General features: G+C 47.3%; 1 long non-coding RNA gene across 1 annotated transcript in view; it reads right to left on the bottom strand.

Annotated features, from left to right (window-relative positions):
• Window positions 1–652: 652 nt before the first annotated feature.
• The window catches only part of LOC146809188 (uncharacterized), a 124,628-nt gene continuing 111,239 nt past the window's right edge, over window positions 653–14,041 (bottom strand). Inside the window, exon 4 of the long non-coding RNA XR_014966370.1 lies at window positions 653–1,335. This is a non-coding gene — a long non-coding RNA (uncharacterized LOC146809188). The remainder of the gene's footprint in view (window positions 1,336–14,041) is intronic.

The following is a 14,041-nucleotide window of genomic DNA, read 5'->3' as shown; positions in this document are numbered from 1 at the left end:
ACTCGACGTGACTCAACATAGAGTGTTAATACATAAACCAATACTAATCAATAATCAATAAGCAATTTACAAGCAATAATCACCAAACCAAAACAATATAACCATCATACTGCTACCAGAAAAACTGATGGAGCGCAAAAACCCAGGTAACGGGGAAAAGCGAGACCCGTACTGATATCCTCCCTGCGTCACAGACCCGACATCACACTAACGTATTCACACATACAGTCATTGGTGGGGCCCATAACACCAACACTCACACGTTACTTCCACACTGGTCTGCACACACAGGAGGGATGAGTGGTTCAAGCGCTGTACATGTAGGGGAAATACCTTATAACCTATAGGAAGGAAAAGTTATATTACAAATCTATACATTGATACCCTTTCGCCTACAGATCTCAATCCTAAACATCAAGTCACTCCTCCCACGTGGTCAATGGACCAAATAGTTGGATTGGTTGATGGTGATTTTAAACCTGCTAAAACACATTTCAAGATTTTGATCTTACCATTCTCAATAACCCACAAACTCGTTTCTTGTTAATCAATATCTGTTTATCCTGATTTTCATAAAGGTTAAATTCGCATTTGGAAAGTTTATATCAAATTTTATGTAAATCGCAGAACATCATGTTTACCTAATCTGGCTATCTGGAGCCCTCTAAGTCATGGGCTCTGCATAATCAAATTTGCTGTCAGTCGTCCGATAGCGGATCAGAGTTCAGAGTTCTTTGCTCAGCACGCTACAGTCCCAAAGATCGGCAAAGGACCAGAGACGTGCAAGCATCTATCAGTGCCCATAGAATTAGGAAAAGTTCGCAGTCATCAGGTAATTGGGCAACATCCAGACCATTCTAAGATTCAGGAAAACGCAACAGTCGCCCTAAGTAGTAGCATTCGCGTAGAGTCACCGTCGCGTTGTCGCAGAAGTCGATCATAGGTAGTAGGTTAGCTAGCTCCCTCTCTATTCTACCCTGCATTTTTATAATAAAATCAAAGCAAGAAGATACATTTTTGTTATTTTAGCATAGTCCTGATTGGCTGGTTGATATCGTCCGATGGAAGCTTTTGGGATTTTAGTACAGTTCGAGAGGTGGGGTCACAAGTTCATGTGAAGTCAGTCTTTTCCAGTTTATTGTGAAAATCAATTGTCTTTTCTCTTGGCCATCTTCCCACCGTGGCCTTGCTCTGGTGGCACATGGGGGCTACAGGTCATGATGAGGCTGTAGGAGCTTTTGTCGCAGCTGCACAGTTCACTCCGCGCCTCGTGGGACAGTGGCCACTTCGTCGTGTCGCGTCAGCGGCCATCTTGGATTTAGGCCCAAATGCCAACTTAAACGAAACAAACACAAAAGAATAATTAATGCATAGAAATGATGAATCTAATGTTAACCCCTCACTAATCCCTCTATGTGTTTGTATTTATCTAGCGTATAGCGACATTTAAAGCAATTATATTCACCCTTTAGGTCCTCTTCTTGGGCAACATTACAAAACTTCACAAAAGCCACATATATCATGCAGTATTCTATTTATTACATATACTACTGTTAGTATGCGTACAGATTTTAGTCATAAAGGTTATTTAGCCATGCATAATGCAAATCCCACGTGTAATTTGTGTATATTAATAATGTTGATTAATAAACATGCAAACTCATTTATATTATAATTTATAGATTATATAATTAGTATATTTATGCAGAATAGGGGGGTATACAACATTTTGTACTACCCGCTCCATCAGTGGCAAAACTCTCACGGCTCTTTGAGTGGCCCACAAATTCAGCGGGAGTACTGCTTTCCTGAGGTGCCCAAACGCTGTTCAGCGTCTGAACGAGGCAGAGCTCATCCATGCCAAAAATGAAGAAGGGACATGGCAGCAAAATACTCTGGGGCTGGTCCCAAACAAGAGGGGACATAAGTACTGCTGTGCGGTCACGCCTCGGAGGCATCCAGACAGAATCCGAGTATGAAATAAGGCTGGCCCTTCAGCTTGCACCTTTGCGAACCACTTTCCCCAGAGTCTTCCACACTCCACAGGTGCATATTTATGCCCCCAGCTCCTGGCATTTCCTGGTGTGCATCCTGCAGTCTCTCTGATTGAAGGACAGTCGTCAATGACGTTGTAATCTTTTACAATGTCCTCCAATCAGAGAGCTCCTTGAGATGCACTGTTCGGAATCCTAAACGAAGAGTAAACGTTTTGGATTCCAGATTCAGGCAGAAGTGCGACGGGATCTTTCCACGACTCCACGCCCCCCTTGGTGGGTCGCGCCCCACAGTTTGAAGACCCCTGTTCTAGCCTGAGCACGCTTTTCCTTCCTCTGCAGACCACGGTGACTACTTTATTTGTTTTCTTTTATTGTTTTCTTGCCACAGTGCCATACATTGGGTGAGAGGTCAACGTTGCTTTTCCTTGGTGAAGAGACACTATTTTTCAATTTTGCGCTTTTGTATGATTTTGCCTGGAGGACAAGGTACTATGTTATTTTCTTACATCTTATTCAAGCAGCAAGCATTCACTGGGTAAGCATGTTGCTTACGTTTTTTTTGTTTTCAGCTCAGCCTCCACCTACTGTTTTTTATATTGCCTTCAGTGACACTGACTGTGTTGTTTTCTAAGCTGAAGCTCGCCTACGGTGGTTCCACAGTGGTTTATTCACGTGTCTTACTGTGGTCCTGTCACTATTGCTTCTTACCTCCTGCGTTTGGGACTCTGCTTTACCTCAGGTGAGAGATCACTCACCGGAGTTTTCCCTTGCTCAGTTCACCATCTTTTCCAGTGTTTCTTGTTTTCAAATGCCTTAATGTCTTCTTCTTGTTTCTTGCTTCTCTTCAGTTCTATGCTTCATTGATGTGTACTCTTTCAGTGTGCTTCACTTGTGTTGTTTGATTGTGTGCCATGTACTTTTCTTTCTTGTTTCTTTTCTTCCTTTGCACGTCAAAGTTGTGGTAGGATGTTGTATGTTGCTTTGTAGTGGTACTTCTCTTTTCTTGTTTCAAAGTTTGTATGATCGTATGCTTGCTTTTGTTCTGCACACATTCCACCCCAACTTGTTTTGGGGGAAGTTCTACATTTTCTAGGTGTTTGTTGTGCCATGTGGTGTATTCCCACACATTCCACCCCGACTGGTGTTGGGGAAAGTTTCTTTTTGAAATACCTTTACTTTGATGCTGTGTGCTTGCTTCTGTTCTGATGTTCTGGGTGTTCGTTGTGCCGTGTGGTGTTTTTCCCACACATTCCACCTCAACTAGCTTTGAGGGAGTTACTGAGATTATCGCTTGCAGTGTTGTTTGTGTTCTGTGTGGAATTTTTTCTCACGTTTCATCCCTCTGGGTGACTAATGTTTCTATACTATAAGGTTCTGGAACTATGTTGTTCCGTTCTAGGTTCTGTGTGCACTTGCTTGTCACACTTACCACCCTTACTACGGCTAAGGGTGGAGGGCGATGTTTCTGCCGATTGTTCTCTGTGGAATTATTTTCCACAGATTCGTATCTCTTTTCAGTTTGGTTTCCCACCATGCTTTCTTTTTGGTACCCTTTCGACCTCTTGTTGGCATGGCCAGTCAGCTTGCTTTGGTGTTGAGGTTTAGCTTATATTTGTGGCATGGTAGCGTGTGTTGCATTTATTTGTATAGTATTGTGGAAAGGGAGATGTGGTGAGTATGCTTGTGTGGCACTTATTTGATGTGTTTGCTGGATTGCGCTTTTGTTGTTCTTTCATAAATCTATTCTCTGTTATGTAGCATACATGTATATTTTCCATCATTATCTTCTCTACATGTATTACATTTAAATTGCTTTCTTGCCCCAGTGCTGTATGTAATAATTGTATTGTCATCTTTTCATGCATTATTCTTTTTGTGTTTAATTTGAAGTTGATTCTCGTTTCTGTAAAAAAAAGGGAGATGTGTTATACCTGCTGCTCAGCCAGTGTGAATGTGGAGTGGAAAGTTGGTATGAGAGGTGACTGCGGAATGTTGGATTAGGGAGAATGTCACTTGGCGTATGGACTGAGCAGCAGGGAGGCTGCTCCTGGTGGGGCTCTCTTCTACTAAGCTCTTACTTGGAATAAGTAGTTAAAGATACTACCTGGATTGGACTACTTTCATTTACTACATTGGCATAAAGCCAAGTTTTGCATATAGTCCTAATAGCGGGGTACCATGCCCCAATCTTAACAGCGCCCTGAGGAAGTTGTTCTAAGCAACCTGCAGTTGGCATAAATTCCCGTAACCCCAGAGCTCATCCCCATAGGGCACAGTAGCTGCTGATTTTTGTCTATAGATATGAAGGATGGTGTTAATACTTTGTGCACCTGCCTTATGTCTAAATTTTAAAACCGCCCCAGGGGATTGTGTCAAAGCTGTACATGCTTTCAGTATGTGGCCTCTGGAACTTAGTTGTTCTGTGAACTGTATCCCTAAGTGATCATATTGGTCGGCACACTCAGTATGCTAACTGTTTATCATTAGTCGTCTCTAAAACCTGGGAGAGGATTTTAACACCATGCTTTTCGTCTTATTACAATGGATGGTCAGCACTGTCTTTTGGCAGTAGTCGAAAAATCTTTTGAGCAATCTATGCAATGTGTGTTTTCTTTTTGACCCACCAGGACTGCATCGTCCGCAAACAATAACATCGAAACCTTGCTTTCTGCAATGACAGGGGCATCAATAGGTTCTTCCATTAGATGGACTACAACAATATTTAATAGGAGACTATAAAGTATAGGGGCTAGCACGTAGCCTTTTTGCACACCTTTGACGTCAGGGAAAATCTTGATGCATTCACCTTTCCAGACCATACCCGACTCTAGCTTTATTATTAGTATGGAGTGCCATTAATGTTTGCACAATAGAGGTCTCGACACCTTGCTTTACCATTGATCTCTAAAATTTTGTTCAATCCACAATGTCAAATGTTGATTTCAAATCAACAAGGGCTAAGTGTAACGATGATATCGTTTTGCCTACATACTTATAGCAAATCATATATAGGCGAACTGCTTGGTCTGTAGTTCCAACCTTAATTCTAAAACCAGCTTGAGTCTCGGTAAGAATGTTCTCCTTGTCCACCCAACCTTGCAGTTGATTTAGTATGACTTTATCAAGGATTCTTGCAGCTCCATCCAGGAGGGAGATAATCTGGACCAGGTGCTTTATGTTTCTTCATGCTGGTCAGTGTCCTTTCTACCTCTGGTACTAGTACAGTCATTACATAATGATCCTTAATGTGCAACTGAAATTTTCATGCTCCATTAATGTCAACATTGTACAGGTCCCCAAAATGTTTCACCCATACCTTTGGATCATTATGGCACTATTGCTTATTTCCTGCCCTTCTCTCTACAGGGGTGACCACTCACCAAAAGCTTTTTGCATTTTCTGTATAGGTTCTCCCCCTCAGCTCCGCCCCTATCGCGTTCTATCCTGCCAGATTCTTTGTTTTTAACTAGGATTTATACTCTCTTCTATAGGTTCGGAAGAACAGTTCACACTTTATATTGCGGTGATGCTGTACTAAGGCTTGTGTGAGTTTACGCTTCATATTATGACATTCAGTATCATACCAGCTGCAATAGTTACTTTTGGTGGCTTTGAACTTTCAGGGTCAATCGATTTAGACCACAACAGGTCCAATCCTTTTATCATGGAGCCAAGTGAGGACAGAATATCATGGTTACAATTAATTGGAGATTTCAAAATGGTAGCACCGTTTTTTGCAATAATAGTTTCAAATGACAGGCTCTCCTTTAGATATTTCTTCTTCTCACATCTTATACTTTTCCTAATGTTGGCAACAAGGATCTCGGGTCCACACTCCACCCCATTATATCCACTTCCATAGGGCAGCCACCCAATTTCGCACTTTGGTAGGGTCATGATCACTTTCAACTCTTTTAATAGCTACCATGTCAAGCACATATGGCCAGCATTCTAAATGGACTATGACATAGTCTATTAATGATTCACTTCTATCATTATTATAAGTCATTTTTGCAGGACAGTCAGAAGGAGTGCGCCCATTAAAGGTTCCTAGCAGTTGGCTAATTAGGAACAACGAGAAACTCTCACCTTTTTTAGCTGTTTTAATAAAGCTTATGACTGGTTTGAGAATACCTAGTCAGTAACTTTCTGCCAGCACCTCTTCGTTAACAATAGAGTCTGAGGGTTGCATATTAAAATCCCTACAAATTTTGAATAAAATGCCTATACGCTTCACCTCTTTCTCTTTAAATACAACCGCTGTATTTTCTCTAAAGTATCAGTGTAGTCAACAAAATTTCCCCAAATTGCTTAAACCTCAAGTGATCACCCAGGGGGGATATATACATTCAAATTGTCAATCACACCATCTTCCTAATTTACATTTGTAAGCCTCCCATGATGCCAGCAAATTGCCTCCCCCAGTGGCTCCATCTTACAATTTAAGTTACAGGATACCCAGACTTATAGACCCCCAGCCAGTTGCCCCTTTGCTGAAGGCTTCACAGGTATGTTGAGTTCCATAAATCCATTTTCATTTCTTTCAGACAGAGCCTAGATTTCCTAGATACAGTATACTGCATAATTAACACGTTTTATCCAATCACCATTCTCTAATTTACCGACCAGCCCAACAATGTTCCAAGATCGAATGTTTAGGTATCCCTCATTGCACAATTCATCTCTTTTTCCTCAGGGATCCCATTTAAACCCTTAATGTTATTGGTTAGCGGTTTACTCCTTATTAATCAGTCAGACTGCTCCTTCATTGTGCTTTTAATGCCACATGCCAAGGCTACGGGTTGCTATGACCAATACTGAATCCTAGTGAATCTGCCTTTTTTTTCTAATGCTTGGAAATGTGTTTCTCCTTGAATGGTTGCTGGCAGTGATGCAAAGATTTTCAAAGCTAGTGACTTTAGTACCCAGACAGTTGTTTTTCCTAGTGCTCTGCCAAGGCAATGCTCATTTGAATCTGACAACCCAGAGGTTTCCCTTGGAGGCTGTTTATTCCACGGTGTGTTTTTGTCCTTGTTATCAATCAATCATGGGTTTGCTAAGTGCAGCTACTCACCTGAGTGGGTCTCAAGGCACTGGGGGGGGGGGGATGGGAGGGGTGCAGGTCCAGGATGTTTCAAGGAGATCCGTCGAAGAGCCAGGTCTTGAGGTTTTTCGTGAACTTGGAGAGTGTTGGCGTTTGTCTGAGGTGAAGTGGGAGGGCGTTCAATGCCGTGGCCGCAAGGAAGGAGAAGGACCATCCTCCTGTTCCGGTCTTTTTGATGCGAGGCACCATGGGAAGTGAGGGCTGGGCTGAGCTGAGGGATCTTTGGGGTGCGTGGAATGTGAGGCGGTAGTTTAAGTATGCAGGTCCGGTGTTGTGGAGGGCTTTGTGGGCGTGGGTGAGAAGTTTGAAGGTGATCCTCTTCTCGATGGGGAGCCAATGTAGTGTACGCAGGTGTTGGGTGATGTGGCAGTGACGCGGTAGGTTGAGGACTAGTCAGGCGGAGGCATTCTGAACATTCTGGAGTTTACGGGTGAGGTTCTTGTTGATTCCTGCGTGGAGAACGTTGGCATAGTCAAGTCTGCTGCCGATGAGAGCGTGGGTGACGTTCTTTCTGTGTTTGAGCGGGATCCATTTGAATGTCTTTCATAGGAGTCGGAGGGTGTGGAAGCAGGAGGATGAGACAGCGTTGATTTGGCAGTCTATTTTGAGTTCGGAGTCCAGGATGATTCTGAGGTTCCGTGCATGGTCCGTGGGGGTGCGCGTGTTCCCAAAGGCGGAGGGCCACCAGGTGTCGTTCTAGGCATTGGGGTGTGGGCCCATGATGAGTACTTCAGTTTTGTCTGTGTAGAGTTGTAGGCAGCTGCTCTTCATCCAACTGGTGACTGCTTCCATCCCTTCTTGAAAGTAATGTTTGGATGCGTTGGGTGTGTTGGATAGGGATAGGATGAGTTCGATGTCGTCTACTTAGGGTACAATGTTGAGTCCGTGGGATTTGACGATGGGGGCGAGCAGGGCCATGTAGATGTTGAACAGAGTGGGGCTGATGGAGGATTCACCCTTGGGGAAGTCCGCAGGTGATCGGTGTGGGATCCGAGAGGAAGGGTGGGAGTCTGACTTGCTGCGTTCTGCCGGAGAGCAATGAGCGGATCCAGACGGAAGGCTTGTCCCGGATCCCTACGTCATGGAGTCTGCTTGCTAGGATGCGGTGAGAGACTGTGTCGAATGCTGCGGAGAGGTCCAGGAGGATGAGGGCCACAGTTCCCTTCTGTCGAGGAGAGAGCAGATGTATTCTGTTGCAGCGATGAAAGAAGAGCTCCGGAGCCAAGGACGTCATTCGGTAAGTCTTTTTAGTTTAATTTTGTGCGGACGTCCGCTCGCACTCCCCATCCCAGTAGATGCCAGCTGCCACTGAAGTACAAGTTACTTACCTTCCGTAATGATGTATCTGGTAGAGATGATTCTAGCCACAGATTCCATAACGTAGAATTATCCCTGGGCGTGAGACTGGACCCGGAAAACTTTCTTTGCCCCAGCATCTCTGCGCGACACGGGGGCGGTACCACGCGACTCCGCCCTGGCGTCGTCCACGGGCGTGATGTCAGCAAGGTCAAATAAGCCCGGCCCCTGCGCGCTGACACCAGTTTTCTTCAGAGAACATTTCCACGCCACAACGCGGAGCCATCACAAACAAAACTGTGGAGAGTACGGGAACAGTGTGCGAAAAGCAGTGAAACAGAAAAGAGATAAACAAAAGGTGAGGAACAGCACCAGTTGGAAAACTGCCAAGCACTAAGGTACAAAAAGCCATAGCGGTGAAAGCCATAGCAGTGAAAGAGCAAACACCACTCTGAGGAACACCCTTGCAAGCTAAGGCGACATCCTCCCAGGAGGCAGAAAGCATGTGAAAAACGCCATAGCAGAAGAGAGAAAGAGAGAGAGACTGCAATCACTATTCACAACAGTGAAGGGCAGCAAGCCTGGAACAGAGGAGTAACAGCAATCCACCCCCAGACGACACCCTCAAGGAGGGCCGTATCCCCTGAAAGAAGCGAAAAGGCAGAGGTACAGGCAAAAAAAAAACAACGTAGAGAACTGCAAAGGAATCAGAAACCCCAAACAAGTAAAAGGGAGAAGAATAAAAGTAGGCCCCCACACTGGAGAAAAAACCAGGGTGGAGGGACGCAGAAGCACACATGAACCAACCGACCATGTATCATAAGTAAGGCTCCCGGTTTTCCGTTTAAATGTATTTTTACATATAAATACAGACGGAAAGCGTTTTGTTTTTTGCCTGTATTTATATGTAAAAACAGGAAAATACTTACAAAACAAATGCTCCTCTGTAAAAATCCGAGTCAGAAGTGCACAGGGACAGCCAAAATAAACGGGAAACTGTTGCCCTGACACTGCTCCAGAGACGGGGGAGAGAGGGGGGGACTGGGAGCGCCGTGTGTGCAGAGACACTCCAGCACCTCTCACAGCGGTAGTTCCGGCTAGATAATTGTTGGGGCAGTGCAAGCAGCCAATGTCCATTAAGAGGTGTGAAAACACCCCAGGACATCGGCTGCAGCTCCACAACATTTTGCTTTCTGTTGTGAGGGTGAAGGAGGTTGATGTGGCAAGGCAGGGGGCAGAAATGCCTCCAACAACTATTAGCATAAAGCTTTTAGGGTTCAGAAGTACTTCACCCTTTGTCTTTTATTTCTAACCATTTTTTTTTAGTTTAGTACGCTGACAAGGCTGCGCACTGTCGTGGGGTCTTGTCTGTATATGACAAACTGGGCTTGTGGTTCAACAAGTAAAGTGCGTGGCTTGATAACAATGGCCTCTCTGGTGCCTTTCCTCGCTTCAGACCTCTGCCCTCGCTCCACCCTTCCCCTCCCCTCTCCTTCCCTTCCAGCACTTGTGTAAAACAAGGAAGAGAACAACAGCGCTCCGAAATCGGACACTGGCAGCCTGCGAAGACACTGACAAGTAAGGCTGCTTTTTATTACTCAGTGGTTTTTTTTCGCCAGCACACTGGTTGGCAATACACAATGGCCGCTTAGGTGCCTCTCCTCGATTCTTGCGCTGGTCTGTGCCTTACAGATGGTGCATACACTTGTGCATTAATTGCTAAGCTGCACCCATTCACATCTGCTTCTTTATGAAATGTATTCAGATTTTTTCTTCAAAAAGAGGAACAGAAATGACTGTTGCACCACCTGTGCTCTACATTTTCCCCATAATGTCCATATCAAAGCACTATTCTGTACATATGAAGATGCGATTTACCATGCCTTGTGGGGTAGGTCGTCTTCTAGTGCACACTGAGAATAATCTGATATTCATCAAGCAGACACTCTGTGATGGCCGATTAAATGTGAGTAAAAGAGGTAGTAATGTGTTGACAATTTGCAAGACATCTGCGCAAATGGGACCTAATCAAAATCACGAATACATGTATCTTTTCTTAGAGGACAGGGAAGAAATTGGCTCCCAATATGTAAAGTGCACTAAGCATAGGCTCCAATTTAAATTAAACAGCTATACCAGCCTAGTGCAAGTGTGCATGTCAATTTAAATAAATGTGGAAAAATACAAGCTTTAGCGTTTTTCTTTCTTGCATCAAAAATAAATGTGGATAAATACAGATAAAATGACCAAAAAATAAATACGGATAAATACAGACGGAAATGTTAAAAAAATAAATACCATAAAACCGGGAGCCCTAATCATAAGGGAAGGGGTGGAACAAACAAGCAGAACGAAACATCTTGTCTGGGAGGAAGCGAAGCGGACACCCACAGAAGACAAGCCACCCGGAGGGAGGCAAGTGCAGAAAACCAAACAGAAGGTCCTCGCAGAATGGGGAGGAAGGGCGGGCCGTGAAGGAACCTGCGGCTAGAATCGTCTCTACCAGATACATCATTACCGAAGGTAAGTAACTTGTACATCTGATAGAGACTACTAGCTGCAGTTTCCTTAACGTAGAATAGATACCCTTGCCATACCCAGAAGGGAGGAGGGCCTGTGAGAGAGCCTACCCAGCAGGAGAGACACAGGCCCCAGCAGGGGACATGTCACAGGAACAAGAAGGGAAGGCCAGGAGATCCCAAGCCCAGCTAAGGGAGAACTGCCCAACACCCCGCAGGGGCAGACAGCGCCCGAAGGGCCTCAAGGAACAAAAGAACCACCTCGAACCCCAGGGAGAAGAGGTAGAACCGGAGGCAGGGTCCACCGTAAAAAGCACACACGGTGATAGGAAACAGCCGTACACACCTCGGCCGCAAGCAGCGGACAAGGCAAGAACGGCCCCACCGCCAATAGCACAGTCGTAAGATGAAAGGCACAGGTGCACAAAGCCCCAGCAGAACCAGAGGCAGGGGCACAAGGGAACACATAAAAGGCCACGACAGTGGACCAGAACAAGCAGGCATGGGAGGAGGCCAGGGAGGCCCAGGACATACACCCCAAAGGAGGGGCTGGTCCAGAAACACACACTGATCCAAGAAAGAAGTGGGACCAGGCAGAAGAGAAAGAGAGAGAGACACGGAGGATGGGCCCAGGCCGTCAACCAGAATGCAGAAAGCCACGGAGAATCAGTCCCTTTGGAACACCAGACAGAGGACCAGGCCGAAACGCCAGACAGAAGTGCGGAATCGCCACAACATGATGCCGCAGACAGCAGGACAGACCGGTCTAGCGACGTAGCGAACATGGAGAAGGACAGACCAGGGCGCAACGCAAGCTGCACCAAGACAATTGTCAAAGAGACCGCACCAGCGATATACCATGACGCCAAGAAGAGCAAGGAACCCGAAAAGGGTGACCACACCTCCCCAGCACATGACAGAGCTATGTAATAGCTACAAGTAACCCACATAGGGTATGCTATGTCCCAAGAAAACATGGGAACACCTCTTAGGAGAAAATTCCGCAGCAGAGGACAAACAGAAAGGCCTGCGGGTAGAACCGCAGATGGCTTGCCAAGCAGCCAACAAAGATGACACAAAAGGCCCAATCTCAGGACCTACACAGGCTTACAAACAGCCAAAACCACAAGCTAAAAAACAGGGCTGAACCAGCAGCCAACAGGGCCAACCGAAGGACCCTGAAGGCACACCAACCACACAGAACACACAACCGGGGCTACCGAACACTAGACCCCAGAAAACAATGGGAGAACACCTCCCAGAACATAGCAGAGGACCGACATCCAGGTTTACTGAGGGGGAGGAGGAGGAGGGGGAGGGTGAGGAGGAGGAGGACAAAGACCCGCAAGGAACCGCTGAATGGCAGAATCTGCAGGGGCGTGAAACAAAAGAGCGCCATCGAAAGGGAGGTCAACCAGACGCTCCCTAACATTCTCAGGGAAAACACTATCCCTCAGCCAAGCATGGCGACGGAGGTCCACCGAAGAAGCCATAGTGCGACCAAGAGCCTCAGAAACATCTAGCAGAGCGAAGAATAAACGAGGCCAGCTCCCGGCCATCCAACACATGGTGCCACAGATCAGCACAGGCACCCTCCTGAGAAGCACAAGTCAGAATGGACTCCACGGAATCCCATAAGCTGGAAGTGGCTCTGGCCAACACACAAAGCGTGTTGAGCGCCCGCAAGGCAGCACTGGAGGAAGCGAAGATGTTACGCCTCCACGAATCTAACCACCGGGCCTCCCGTGATGGAGGAGACAATACCGATGACAGGGAGGGAAAGGCAGTATGCAGAAGAGGGCCCCTGGTAGAAGGGTGAAAAGAAAGGCAGACAGGATCATGCGGAGCAGGACGGTGGCAGTGCAGGAGCGGCTGGGGCACCGGGTCCCCTGTGGGAGGATGCCCCCAGGACCCCCAATAATGAATTATGGAGCGAAGCTTCGAAGGGAAGAAGCAGCTCCCGTCCACCAGAACCCTGATGGAGAACCTCAAGCAAATGATCCGCGGGGAAATGGGCAGCCGGGTCGCCCATGCGCAAAATCCCCGCGGCCGTGGAGACAGCCCGGGCGAAGGCAGCACTCGCCTCCATACTCCATAGGGCAACGCGGTGGGGAGAGCAATTCCTCCGTGGGAGAAGGCTGTCAGCTAAGCCGGACGTCCCCCAGCCCAACCGGAGGATGAAAAGGCCAAGCTCGGAATGGGGGAATGTTGACAGACGAGTGGGGAACCTGAGGCACCTCTGGGGAAGACTGTGGGCGTGGGGACAGCGAAGAGCCCTCCATGGAAGCCGCTGGGGAAAAAGCCGCGACACGGTGTCCCGTCTCCGGGGAAGAAGAGACAAAAAGTTGCCGCTCCTCTGGAGAAGAGGGGTCCTCCGAAGACGAATCGACGAACCGTCGCCGGCACGGCGCCATGGAGTCAGCCACTGGTACCAGCGCGACGTCGACCGTTGCCGAAGGGGACGCCAAGACGACCTCCACCACCACCTGCGCAGCGGGAGAAAGTGGCGGGGTCGGACCCAGGGCGTCGAAAGAACAGCGCCAAAAAGGCGACGACTCGACCTCCGACTAAGCAGCCGCCTGCGTGGAGAGATGAGGGGGACCCGGGGACACGCCCCGGCCCCTAGCCAGCCCCTGTGGCGCCTCCAGGGCTGACGACCGCCGGCACCTGAGCGGCATCAGCTCAGCCTCGGACAAGACCGCCGCCTGCCCAGAGGACCGAGGGGGACTCGAGGATGAGCCACGAGTCCCAGCAACCTCCCGCGACACCACAGGGACCCCCACGGGGGGTTGCAGCGAGGCAGAGGTGTCGTGGGCCAAAGGGGGGAACCCCGTAGGGCCGCACCGCAACTGTAGGAGAGTAGGATCTGCTTCACATGTTTACCCCTACTTTTTGTTTGCTGGTGTTTCACTGTTTTTCGACTTTAGTCTGGCTGGGACCCTGCTATTCAGGGCCTCAGCCTAGCTGCTTCCTCTCTACAATGATTCCATGTACTTTAGGTACATTACAGGTTGCATCTGAGGTGCCCTTGTAAGCCCCTAGTATATGGTATACTATGTAACCAGGATATAGGTACCCCAGAGGCCTACCAGGGGCTGAAGCATGGATTATGCAACCCCTGGAAA

The sequence above is a fragment of the Triturus cristatus genome, chromosome 7 (assembly GCF_964204655.1).
Source record: "Triturus cristatus chromosome 7, aTriCri1.1, whole genome shotgun sequence".
NCBI classification, from domain to species: Eukaryota; Metazoa; Chordata; class Amphibia; order Caudata; family Salamandridae; genus Triturus; species Triturus cristatus.
This window is presented reverse-complemented; position numbering and strand designations above follow the sequence as displayed.